The following is an 11,356-nucleotide window of genomic DNA, read 5'->3' on the forward strand; positions in this document are numbered from 1 at the left end:
CTATTTCTCTTCTACCGACTCGACATTTCAGCCAACTTTAAAAACAAATGGAGCTTTTCATGTGTATCATAAAGGGTCAACATTCTGCCTTTGTTGCTGCTATGACGCCATGTCATCTGGTTCAGATAAACTCTAAAAGCCTCCCTGTTTCTGCTGTACATTCAGCCAGAGAGCATACGATCTGTAATAAACCGGAAGTGGAGAGATACCCAGTGACACATTATGTTGTTTAATGACAAGTTATTTCCTCCAGGCAACGTGGACTCTTATTAAAAAAGACATAAAATCCACATAAAGCTGACTGAAATGAGGAGTTTGGATCCTTCGGATTATCGGGGGGGTTTGTAGGAAATAGAAGGACGAGGAAATCAGCGAGCTGCCGCTGACTGGAGTCCTATAAAAGCTCAGTTTGGGAACTTTAGAGGTCAAAGTCGTCTCAAAGGGGACAAAACTTGGAGTGACTTTTCAGTGAAAAAGATTTCACTCTGGAAGTGAGGAACTGCGATTCCATGGTAGTTTTTCACAAAATAAAAGCGATATTTCTAAAAATTTGACAATATTACTGCTATTTCCAGGTAAACAGTGTTTAGTGCATGAACCATGATTCTTATAAAAACCTCGTCCCACAAGAGGAGGAGGAGGAAGTGGCAGAAATCCAGAGGCCATGTGACCCCCTACGTCACACCCGGTGGTCTGTCGATGCAGAAAACTCTGCAGTATACTAAATATACCAGCGGTGCACAAAATACGTCCTCATGTCCTGCAGGTTTTCCATGTATCCCTGCTCCAACACACCTAGATCACATTAAATGGATCCAACAGCCAATGAAATTGTGCACAGCGAGCGATGAGATTGCATCAGGTGTGTTGGAGCAGGGATACATGGAAAACCTGCAGGACCAGAGCTGGGCATGCCTGATATAAACGTCATAATCTGAAGAACCGCCTCACAAGAGCGGACAAACATTTTACCGGATTTTATTGTGATATTTAGGTTTTGCGTCATTCTAAGGTTAATGGTGGTGCTTTTCTCTATTTGTAAAATGTTTTCCATCTCCTCCTCCGTCCACACATACCGCTCCATCCTTACTTGAAATGAACTGGTCACATGATCCCTGGTCAGGTGACGTGTGAACGGAAAAAAAAGTCGTTTACCGTTACGCTTTTATGTTAAAATGCTATAAACACGTCCAGAAAAAAACATAAAATCTTAAAGTTTGAAAGGTTCTTCTAAATGTTTCCATTCCCAGTGTTTTGTTGCGATATTTAGGTTTTACGCAGTTTTAGGGTTAACGGAAACGCAGCGACTGATTGAAACATGATGCTTATTTTATTTTATTTATCTGAACATGTCGCCTTCAGGACGTAAGGTTTAAATAAAATGTTTATATGACTGCAGTGTTGGGCGGCCATGGCTCAGGTGGTGGAGCGGGCTGTCGCAGGGTTGGTGGTTTGAGGTGTTCGAGAGCTAGCTAAGTCTCGATCGCTTCGCTTTCCCTCGTTTTGCAGAGGTTAAAGCTGGATTTATACTCGCTCGGCCTCTACATAAGGTCGGTTATGTCGTGTGCATCACAGACACCCAAAGTAAACCGCTCACAGCTCGGTTACGTGGAAGTTCTCCCTTGTGATTGGTCGGTTTGTAGTTACGCGTTTTCAGATTGCTTGATTTTGTGCGATAAACACAGAAGAGAAACTGCAACACGCTCAAGTGCAAGAGAACATTTCACCGTCGCCGTGCGAGTATTAAACCAGCTTGAACGTGATCAGGCAGATCACTAAGAACCTGGTTAAATTTTTCTGAGCCACAAAGATAACGTCACGGTGTTCGCGACCCACTGACCATCATGCGACAACTGAGTGGTTACTCAGCAGTTTAAACAGCTGGTTCCTCTTAATTTAAAGTTTTAAACTATCAGAAACTTCATTGATGAGGCTAAAGTGTTCTTTAGTGGATCGCCGCTGTAACAAGACAGCTCTTTAAAAGAACTTGCTACGAGATAATGCTAAAATCACATTTAATAACTGGATTTCTGGACACCAGGTGATCAAAATGTTAAATGTAAGGCCAGAAAAATGTCAGAAAATTCACTAATAAGGAAGATAAAGTGGTTTTTGGCAGATTAGATTCACTGCTATAACAAGGCACCTAAATAACCAAAATCGGCCTCTCACGACAACATACTGCCAAATTTAGCTTTTTATTAGAAGGCACGTTGACCAACTTTGTTTCTACATTAATGTGTTAAAACCTGAACTTGCTAATTTAATGTTAATCTTTTTGCATTAATTGGTTCATTTTAATCACAAACCCACATTTATTGGTTAAATGTCGGGCTACATGGTTTTTGCAACGATTTGGCGGCCCCCCTGGAATTGTCTTGGGACCTTCCCTGTTTGGGAATCAGTGTTAAAAGACTGGATGATCATTCCAGTTTGATCCTTACATCTATGATGAAAGTAGCATCTCTCTGCAACCACAAGGTCTGTTTTAATACTTTAAAGTAATTTCTGATAATACTCCTAATTATCAGGCCAGGATCTCACAGCTTCACTGCTTTTTGTCTGTGTGAATTTATAAATGAAACGCTGCAAAATGCTTTAAAAACTGCAGATCATAGAACATTATTCAGAGTATAAATATCATGCACTTGATTAGCCAAGTTACTACAAATAAACCACATAGTTAATATGTTCTTTATTAAAGCTTTAATTTATGTTATTTCTCCTTTCCTGCATGAATAAACTGTTTTTGCAGCTTAAATTAAAACAGAAATGCGGTAATTTTACACAAAGAGATGCTTTAATTTAACATGACTGACCAAAACAGCAAGAGGGGAACATTACGTCACAGTAATCCATTAAAAAGTTTCTTTTTTATTTATTTTTCATTGGAGGAAAGAACTCCTTCACCATTTCCAGACTAACCAAGTGCATTAAAAAAAAATTATCAAAGTAATTTGGAAAAACTATTAAAAAAAAACATAGGAGTGTGTTAGTTTCACAAGGGAACGTGTTAAATGTCACTCAGATCATAGAAAAAGATTTCATGTGAAATTTCCTGTTAGAGCACAGATGGAAAATATGTCTAAGTCTATTAATAAATCCTCACACCGACTTTAGAAGTGTTAGTTTGATTTTAACTAATGGAAAATAAACCTCCTTTCTGTATCACTTAGCAACACCATGATGACCCCAGTTTCCTGGAAAAAGCAGGTAGTTTTCTCTCATGTTTCTTTGCTTTTGCATGCTGGTAAAGCTTAAAAGTTCTGTGTCCAGGTTAAATTTCACAACACTACGGGGAATTTTTTCCTCTAATTTCCGCCGCTCTTCTTTTAAAAATTAATAGAAACGATGCAAAACCCAAAGTCTGGCAGTAAAAGGAGCTACGGTGGATTCTGGTCATAAATCTCCCAAAAAGCAAAGAAAAACCCCAACTGGAATAACTGGTATTACGTAAAACAGGGAACCAGATTTAATGGCAGCAGTCTGGTCCTGATGCGTCTGTCTGAAGATGGCAGAAACCTTGTGTTTGCACCGTGAGAAACAGCCGTTAGCGGCTGAATCTGAGCGAAGCATCAAGATGTTTGGTGTTTACCACACTGACTTACTGCTTCCTGCTGATATTATGAGTTTTGCTTCTGAGTATTTACAGTTTCTATGTCCCAGTTTTTTTATTCTGTTGAGAAGAATGCATGTGTCTGCAACATGTGCAGCATTTAATGCTTGTATGGCGTTGTGTTTGGAGTGTGTGTGGATATCTTGGGATGGACAAATGTAATGTGAACGCTGTCAACCTGGATGTCTTGTCAAGTACTGTATGTGAAACTGAATGCACTGAGCGCACGAGTCTTCTGGCTTATGTAAATAAACATCTCATCAGCCAAATATTTTGTTCAACCTACTCTATAACCACACACACACACACACACACACACACACACACACACACACACACACACACACACACACACATGTTTTTCTGTCTTTGTGGGCACCACCCTTTTCAGTTCGTTCCCTACCCCTCTAGCTTAATGTCTAACCTTTTTTTTTTTAAGCATTTACCATCATTTCAACCTGACCTTGACCATAAAATTAACTTTTGATTTAAAAACGGAGATTGAAGAATATGGTCCCCTTAATGCAGTCGGACCCCGTCTGTCTAGTAGACCACCTCTTGGACCCCACAAATGCGTAAAGACGAGATCAAAGTCACACACAGATTGACGATCAGTTCCAGATGTAGAGAAGAGCGTTTAGTCTTCATATAAAAAGCTTTCTTTTCCATTTTAAGGCTTTACGTTAACAAGGGAGCATTCTTTAAAGCTGAGTAAAGCTGCTTTGTTTAGCAGATTTCCATTCATATTTTACTTATTATTGGTTAAATTTAAGGATTGTTACCAGATATAACTGGTTTAAACATTTAACCTTTTTATCTGGAGAGTTTCGGAGACTCATGTCTCCATGCGGGAAAAACGTCGCTCAAAACTCTGTTTACAGTCTGATACTTGTCTGCTGCCCCCTGATGGACAGAACTACATAACTCCAGATGAATCAGCGTAAACTCTTATCTGGAAGACATTTGTCTTTTTTAATTTAATTTTACATGTGGGCTGAAATAAACCACACAGCGTTTTAAATTACAATCAAGCTTCCAGTCACATTCTACTGCTCCAGATTGAATAAACATTCAGATTTCATGCTTCCTTTTCTCCGTTTTCTTTCACCTCTTCCCTTTCCATCTCTGCTGCTTCTTCCACCATCAGCCAATCAATGTGAGATAATTTGATCTCTGCAGGACAGGTTATGACCCTGTCCTGCAGACGTCTGATGCCACCAGCCCTTCATGTGCCCATCTGTCCACTCCTTTCTTCCAAGCCATTCTGCAAATTAATCTCCTTCACCTCCTCTCGTCTTTCCTTTCATCCCTCATTCTGGCAGCAATGAGCTAAGAGCTCTCTTGGCACCGTGAACTAGTCCGAGTACGTTTGATGGATTCACGTTTGTGTGTTTCACATCATAATGAAACCAAAGCAGGAGCTAGTTTATACAGTCATCCTCAGATTTCATCCCATTTAATTTAAGAAGAGGCTGAATTTACAACAGTCACTCAGATAAATGACTGAAAAAAGGAACAATAACTAAAAACAGGTTACATTATAGTTTACCGATATAAGACACTGTTTTTATTTAATTGAGTTGAAGAGAAAAAGAGGGTCCTGGACAAATAAGACTTTTCTGTTGAACAGTGGGACAAAATACCTGTCAACAGGTGCAGAAGTCTGACTGAGAGGAACAGAAAACACCTGACTGGAGCGGGAACATTAAAGGATTGTTCAACTAAATATTACTTTATGACTGATGGAATATGTATGATTTTATCTTTTTTTTTTTCTATTAAAAAAATATATCAAACCAGAATTAGAAAATAATGTAATGATTTTGTTTCATTTTGTTTCAAAAGTAAAAGAAGAAAAAAGGAATAAAAGTTCAAAACAAAAATATTCAAACAAACTTTAGGATTTCCTTCATTTAAAATGAAAGAGTTTACTTGTAAATAAATATTCAGTGACCTGTACAAAGGTACGTAAATATAGAAGTAAACAGACATTATCTGCACCTGCGCAGCAAGGATTCTTCATGGTAAAATAATCATGTTCACTCAACAACAAAACAAAAAAAAACCATACAATTTTCTTGTGATAAAAGAAAAATTTATCACATTATCGGGAAAAATAAACAGTTGGAATACAAGGTCGCAGGGAGGTTGAAGCTATTCCTCTCCAATTACAGAACCAACCCAGAGACAAACATCCAGACTCGTAGGAGTCCGAGTGACACTTCCGAGACCGACCAGCCGCCTCCGAGACGGACCAGCCGCCTCCGAGACCGACCAGCCGCCTCCGAGACCGACCAGCCCCCTCCGAGACCGACCAGCCGCCTCCGAGACCGACCAGCCCCCTCCGAGACCGACCAGCCGCCTCCGAGACCGACCAGCCGCCTCCGAGACGGACCAGCCGCCTCCGAGACCGACCAGCCGCCTCCGAGACCGACCAGCCCCCTCCGAGACCGACCAGCCCCCTCCGAGACCGACCAGCCCCCTCCGAGACCGACCAGCCCCCTCCGAGACCGACCAGCCGCCTCCGAGACCGACCAGCCGCCTCCGAGACCGACCAGCCCCCTCCGAGACCGACCAGCCGCCTCCGAGACCGACCAGCCGCCTCCGAGACCGACCAGCCGAGAGACCGACCAGCCGCCTCCGAGACCGACCAGCCGCCTCCGAGACGGACCAGCCCCCTCCGAGACCGACCAGCCGCCTCCGAGACCGACCAGCCGCCTCCGAGACCGACCAGCCGCCTCCGAGACCGACCAGCCCCCTCCGAGACCGACCAGCCGCCTCCGAGACCGACCAGCCCCCTCCGAGACCGACCAGCCGCCTCCGAGACCGACCAGCCGCCTCCGAGACGGACCAGCCGCCTCCGAGACCGACCAGCCGCCTCCGAGACCGACCAGCCCCCTCCGAGACCGACCAGCCCCCTCCGAGACCGACCAGCCCCCTCCGAGACCGACCAGCCGCCTCCGAGACCGACCAGCCGAGAGACCGACCAGCCGCCTCCGAGACCGACCAGCCCCCTCCGAGACGGACCAGCCCCCTCCGAGACCGACCAGCCGCCTCCGAGACCGACCAGCCCCCTCCGAGACCGACCAGCCGCCTCCGAGACGGACCAGCCCCCTCCGAGACGGACCAGCCGCCTCCGAGACCGACCAGCCCCCTCCGAGACCGACCAGCCGCCTCCGAGACGGACCAGCCCCCTCCGAGACCGACCAGCCGCCTCCGAGACCGACCAGCCGAGAGACCGACCAGCCGCCTCCGAGACCGACCAGCCCCCTCCGAGACCGACCAGCCCCCTCCGAGACCGACCAGCCGCCTCCGAGACCGACCAGCCCCCTCCGAGACCGACCAGCCCCCTCCGAGACCGACCAGCCGCCTCCGAGACCGACCAGCCCCCTCCGAGACCGACCAGCCGAGAGACCGACCAGCCGCCTCCGAAACGGACCAGCCGCCTCCGAGACGGACCAGCCGCCTCCGAGACGGACCAGCCCCCTCCGAGACCGACCAGCCGCCTCCGAGACCGACCAGCCCCCTCCGAGACCGACCAGCCGAGAGACCGACCAGCCGCCTCCGAGACGGACCAGCCGCCTCCGAGACCGACCAGCCGCCTCCGAGACGGACCAGCCGCCTCCGAGACCGACCAGCCGCCTCCGAGACCGACCAGCCGCCTCCGAGACCGACCAGCCCCCTCCGAGACCGACCAGCCGCCTCCGAGACCGACCAGCCGCCTCCGAGACCGACCAGCCCCCTCCGAGACCGACCAGCCGCCTCCGAGACCGACCAGCCGCCTCCGAGACCGACCAGCCGCCTCCGAGACCGACCAGCCGAGAGACCGACCAGCCGCCTCCGAGACCGACCAGCCCCCTCCGAGACGGACCAGCCCCCTCCGAGACCGACCAGCCGCCTCCGAGACCGACCAGCCCCCTCCGAGACCGACCAGCCGCCTCCGAGACGGACCAGCCCCCTCCGAGACCGACCAGCCCCCTCCGAGACCGACCAGCCGCCTCCGAGACCGACCAGCCGCCTCCGAGACCGACCAGCCCCCTCCGAGACCGACCAGCCGCCTCCGAGACCGACCAGCCGCCTCCGAGACCGACCAGCCGCCTCCGAGACCGACCAGCCGAGAGACCGACCAGCCGCCTCCGAGACCGACCAGCCGAGAGACCGACCAGCCGCCTCCGAGACCGACCAGCCCCCTCCGAGACCGACCAGCCGCCTCCGAGACCGACCAGCCCCCTCCGAGACCGACCAGCCCCCTCCGAGACCGACCAGCCGCCTCCGAGACCGACCAGCCGCCTCCGAGACCGACCAGCCCCCTCCGAGACCGACCAGCCGCCTCCGAGACCGACCAGCCGCCTCCGAGACCGACCAGCCCCCTCCGAGACCGACCAGCCGCCTCCGAGACCGACCAGCCGCCTCCGAGACCGACCAGCCGCCTCCGAGACCGACCAGCCGCCTCCGAGACCGACCAGCCGCCTCCGAGACCGACCAGCCGCCTCCGAGACCGACCAGCCGAGAGACCGACCAGCCGCCTCCGAGACCGACCAGCCGCCTCCGAGACCGACCAGCCGAGAGACCGACCAGCCGCCTCCGAGACCGACCAGCCCCCTCCGAGACGGACCAGCCGCCTCCGAGACGGACCAGCCGCCTCCGAGACCGACCAGCCCCCTCCGAGACCGACCAGCCGCCTCCGAGACCGACCAGCCGCCTCCGAGACCGACCAGCCGCCTCCGAGACCGACCAGCCCCCTCCGAGACCGACCAGCCCCCTCCGAGACCGACCAGCCGCCTCCGAGACCGACCAGCCGCCTCCGAGACCGACCAGCCCCCTCTGAGACCGACCAGCCGAGAGACCGACCAGCCGCCTCCGAGACCGACCAGCCGCCTCCGAGACCGACCAGCCCCCTCCGAGACCGACCAGCCGCCTCCGAGACGGACCAGCCGCCTCCGAGACCGACCAGCCCCCTCCGAGACCGACCAGCCGCCTCCGAGACCGACCAGCCGCCTCCGAGACCGACCAGCCGCCTCCGAGACCGACCAGCCCCCTCCGAGACCGACCAGCCCCCTCCGAGACCGACCAGCCCCCTCCGAGACCGACCAGCCGCCTCCGAGACCGACCAGCCCCCTCCGAGACCGACCAGCCGAGAGACCGACCAGCCGCCTCCGAGACCGACCAGCCGCCTCCGAGACCGACCAGCCCCCTCCGAGACCGACCAGCCGAGAGACCGACCAGCCGCCTCCGAGACCGACCAGCCGCCTCCGAGACCGACCAGCCCCCTCCGAGACCGACCAGCCGCCTCCGAGACCGACCAGCCCCCTCCGAGACCGACCAGCCGCCTCCGAGACCGACCAGCCGCCTCCGAGACCGACCAGCCCCCTCCGAGACCGACCAGCCCCCTCCGAGACCGACCAGCCCCCTCCGAGACCGACCAGCCGCCTCCGAGACCGACCAGCCGCCTCCGAGACCGACCAGCCCCCTCCGAGACCGACCAGCCCCCTCCGAGACCGACCAGCCGCCTCCGAGACCGACCAGCCGCCTCCGAGACCGACCAGCCGCCTCCGAGACCGACCAGCCCCCTCCGAGACCGACCAGCCGCCTCCGAGACCGACCAGCCCCCTCCGAGACCGACCAGCCGCCTCCGAGACCGACCAGCCCCCTCCGAGACCGACCAGCCGCCTCCGAGACCGACCAGCCGAGAGACCGACCAGCCGCCTCCGAGACCGACCAGCCCCCTCCGAGACCGACCAGCCGCCTCCGAGACCGACCAGCCGCCTCCGAGACCGACCAGCCCCCTCCGAGACCGACCAGCCGCCTCCGAGACCGACCAGCCGCCTCCGAGACCGACCAGCCGCCTCCGAGACCGACCAGCCGCCTCCGAGACCGACCAGCCCCCTCCGAGACCGACCAGCCGCCTCCGAGACCGACCAGCCGCCTCCGAGACCGACCAGCCGCCTCCGAGACCGACCAGCCGCCTCCGAGACCGACCAGCCGAGAGACCGACCAGCCCCCTCCGAGACCGACCAGCCGCCTCCGAGACCGACCAGCCGCCTCCGAGACCGACCAGCCGCCTCCGAGACCGACCAGCCCCCTCCGAGACCGACCAGCCGCCTCCGAGACCGACCAGCCCCCTCCGAGACCGACCAGCCGCCTCCGAGACCGACCAGCCGCCTCCGAGACCGACCAGCCGCCTCCGAGACCGACCAGCCGCCTCCGAGACCGACCAGCCGCCTCCGAGACCGACCAGCCGCCTCCGAGACCGACCAGCCCCCTCCGAGACCGACCAGCCGCCTCCGAGACCGACCAGCCCCCTCCGAGACCGACCAGCCGCCTCCGAGACCGACCAGCCCCCTCCGAGACCGACCAGCCCCCTCCGAGACCGACCAGCCGCCTCCGAGACCGACCAGCCGCCTCCGAGACCGACCAGCCCCCTCCGAGACCGACCAGCCGCCTCCGAGACCGACCAGCCCCCTCCGAGACCGACCAGCCGCCTCCGAGACCGACCAGCCGCCTCCGAGACCGACCAGCCCCCTCCGAGACCGACCAGCCGCCTCCGAGACCGACCAGCCGAGAGACCGACCAGCCCCCTCCGAGACCGACCAGCCGCCTCCGAGACCGACCAGCCGCCTCCGAGACCGACCAGCCCCCTCCGAGACCGACCAGCCGCCTCCGAGACCGACCAGCCGCCTCCGAGACCGACCAGCCCCCTCCGAGACCGACCAGCCGCCTCCGAGACCGACCAGCCGCCTCCGAGACCGACCAGCCGAGAGACCGACCAGCCCCCTCCGAGACCGACCAGCCGCCTCCGAGACCGACCAGCCGCCTCCGAGACCGACCAGCCGCCTCCGAGACCGACCAGCCGCCTCCGAGACCGACCAGCCGCCTCCGAGACCGACCAGCCGCCTCCGAGACCGACCAGCCGAGAGACCGACCAGCCGCCTCCGAGACCGACCAGCCGCCTCCGAGACCGACCAGCCGAGAGACCGACCAGCCGCCTCCGAGACCGACCAGCCGCCTCCGAGACCGACCAGCCGCCTCCGAGACCGACCAGCCCCCTCCGAGACCGACCAGCCGCCTCCGAGACCGACCAGCCGCCTCCGAGACCGACCAGCCGCCTCCGAGACCGACCAGCCGCCTCCGAGACCGACCAGCCGCCTCCGAGACCGACCAGCCGCCTCCGAGACCGACCAGCCGAGAGACCGACCAGCCGCCTCCGAGACCGACCAGCCGCCTCCGAGACCGACCAGCCGAGAGACCGACCAGCCGCCTCCGAGACCGACCAGCCGCCTCCGAGACCGACCAGCCGCCTCCGAGACCGACCAGCCCCCTCCGAGACGAACCAACTGCCTCCCAACGGCCTCCGAGACGAACCAGCCAAACATCAAGTCTTTAGAGTCAGTTGGGAAAAAACCTACACGTACACGGAGGAAACGCCACACAGGTTTCCCCAGAAACTGGTTTGTTAAAGTATAAAAACATGTAGATTCATAAATTAAATTACTTTTTATTAAGTGTTTGTGGTGTACTGGGAACAGTTCCAGTCTAACTGGTGGAAGAATAAAGAGCCTGCAGCTCCATCATGCCTCGGATGCAGCAGCCTGTCTCTGAAGGAGCTGTTGTGTTGGGAGGGGTATGGCATGGTGGGTTATCGTCCTCTCTCCCAACAGCTTACTGGTGGGTCCAAGGGGCATCCCATTACGGAGCTGTTCTGGACTGGGATTCCTCGGTACAGTCAAGCCAGATGGAGGA

Source organism: Telmatherina bonti (assembly GCF_933228915.1).
Source record: "Telmatherina bonti genome assembly, chromosome: 24".
NCBI classification, from domain to species: Eukaryota; Metazoa; Chordata; class Actinopteri; order Atheriniformes; family Telmatherinidae; genus Telmatherina; species Telmatherina bonti.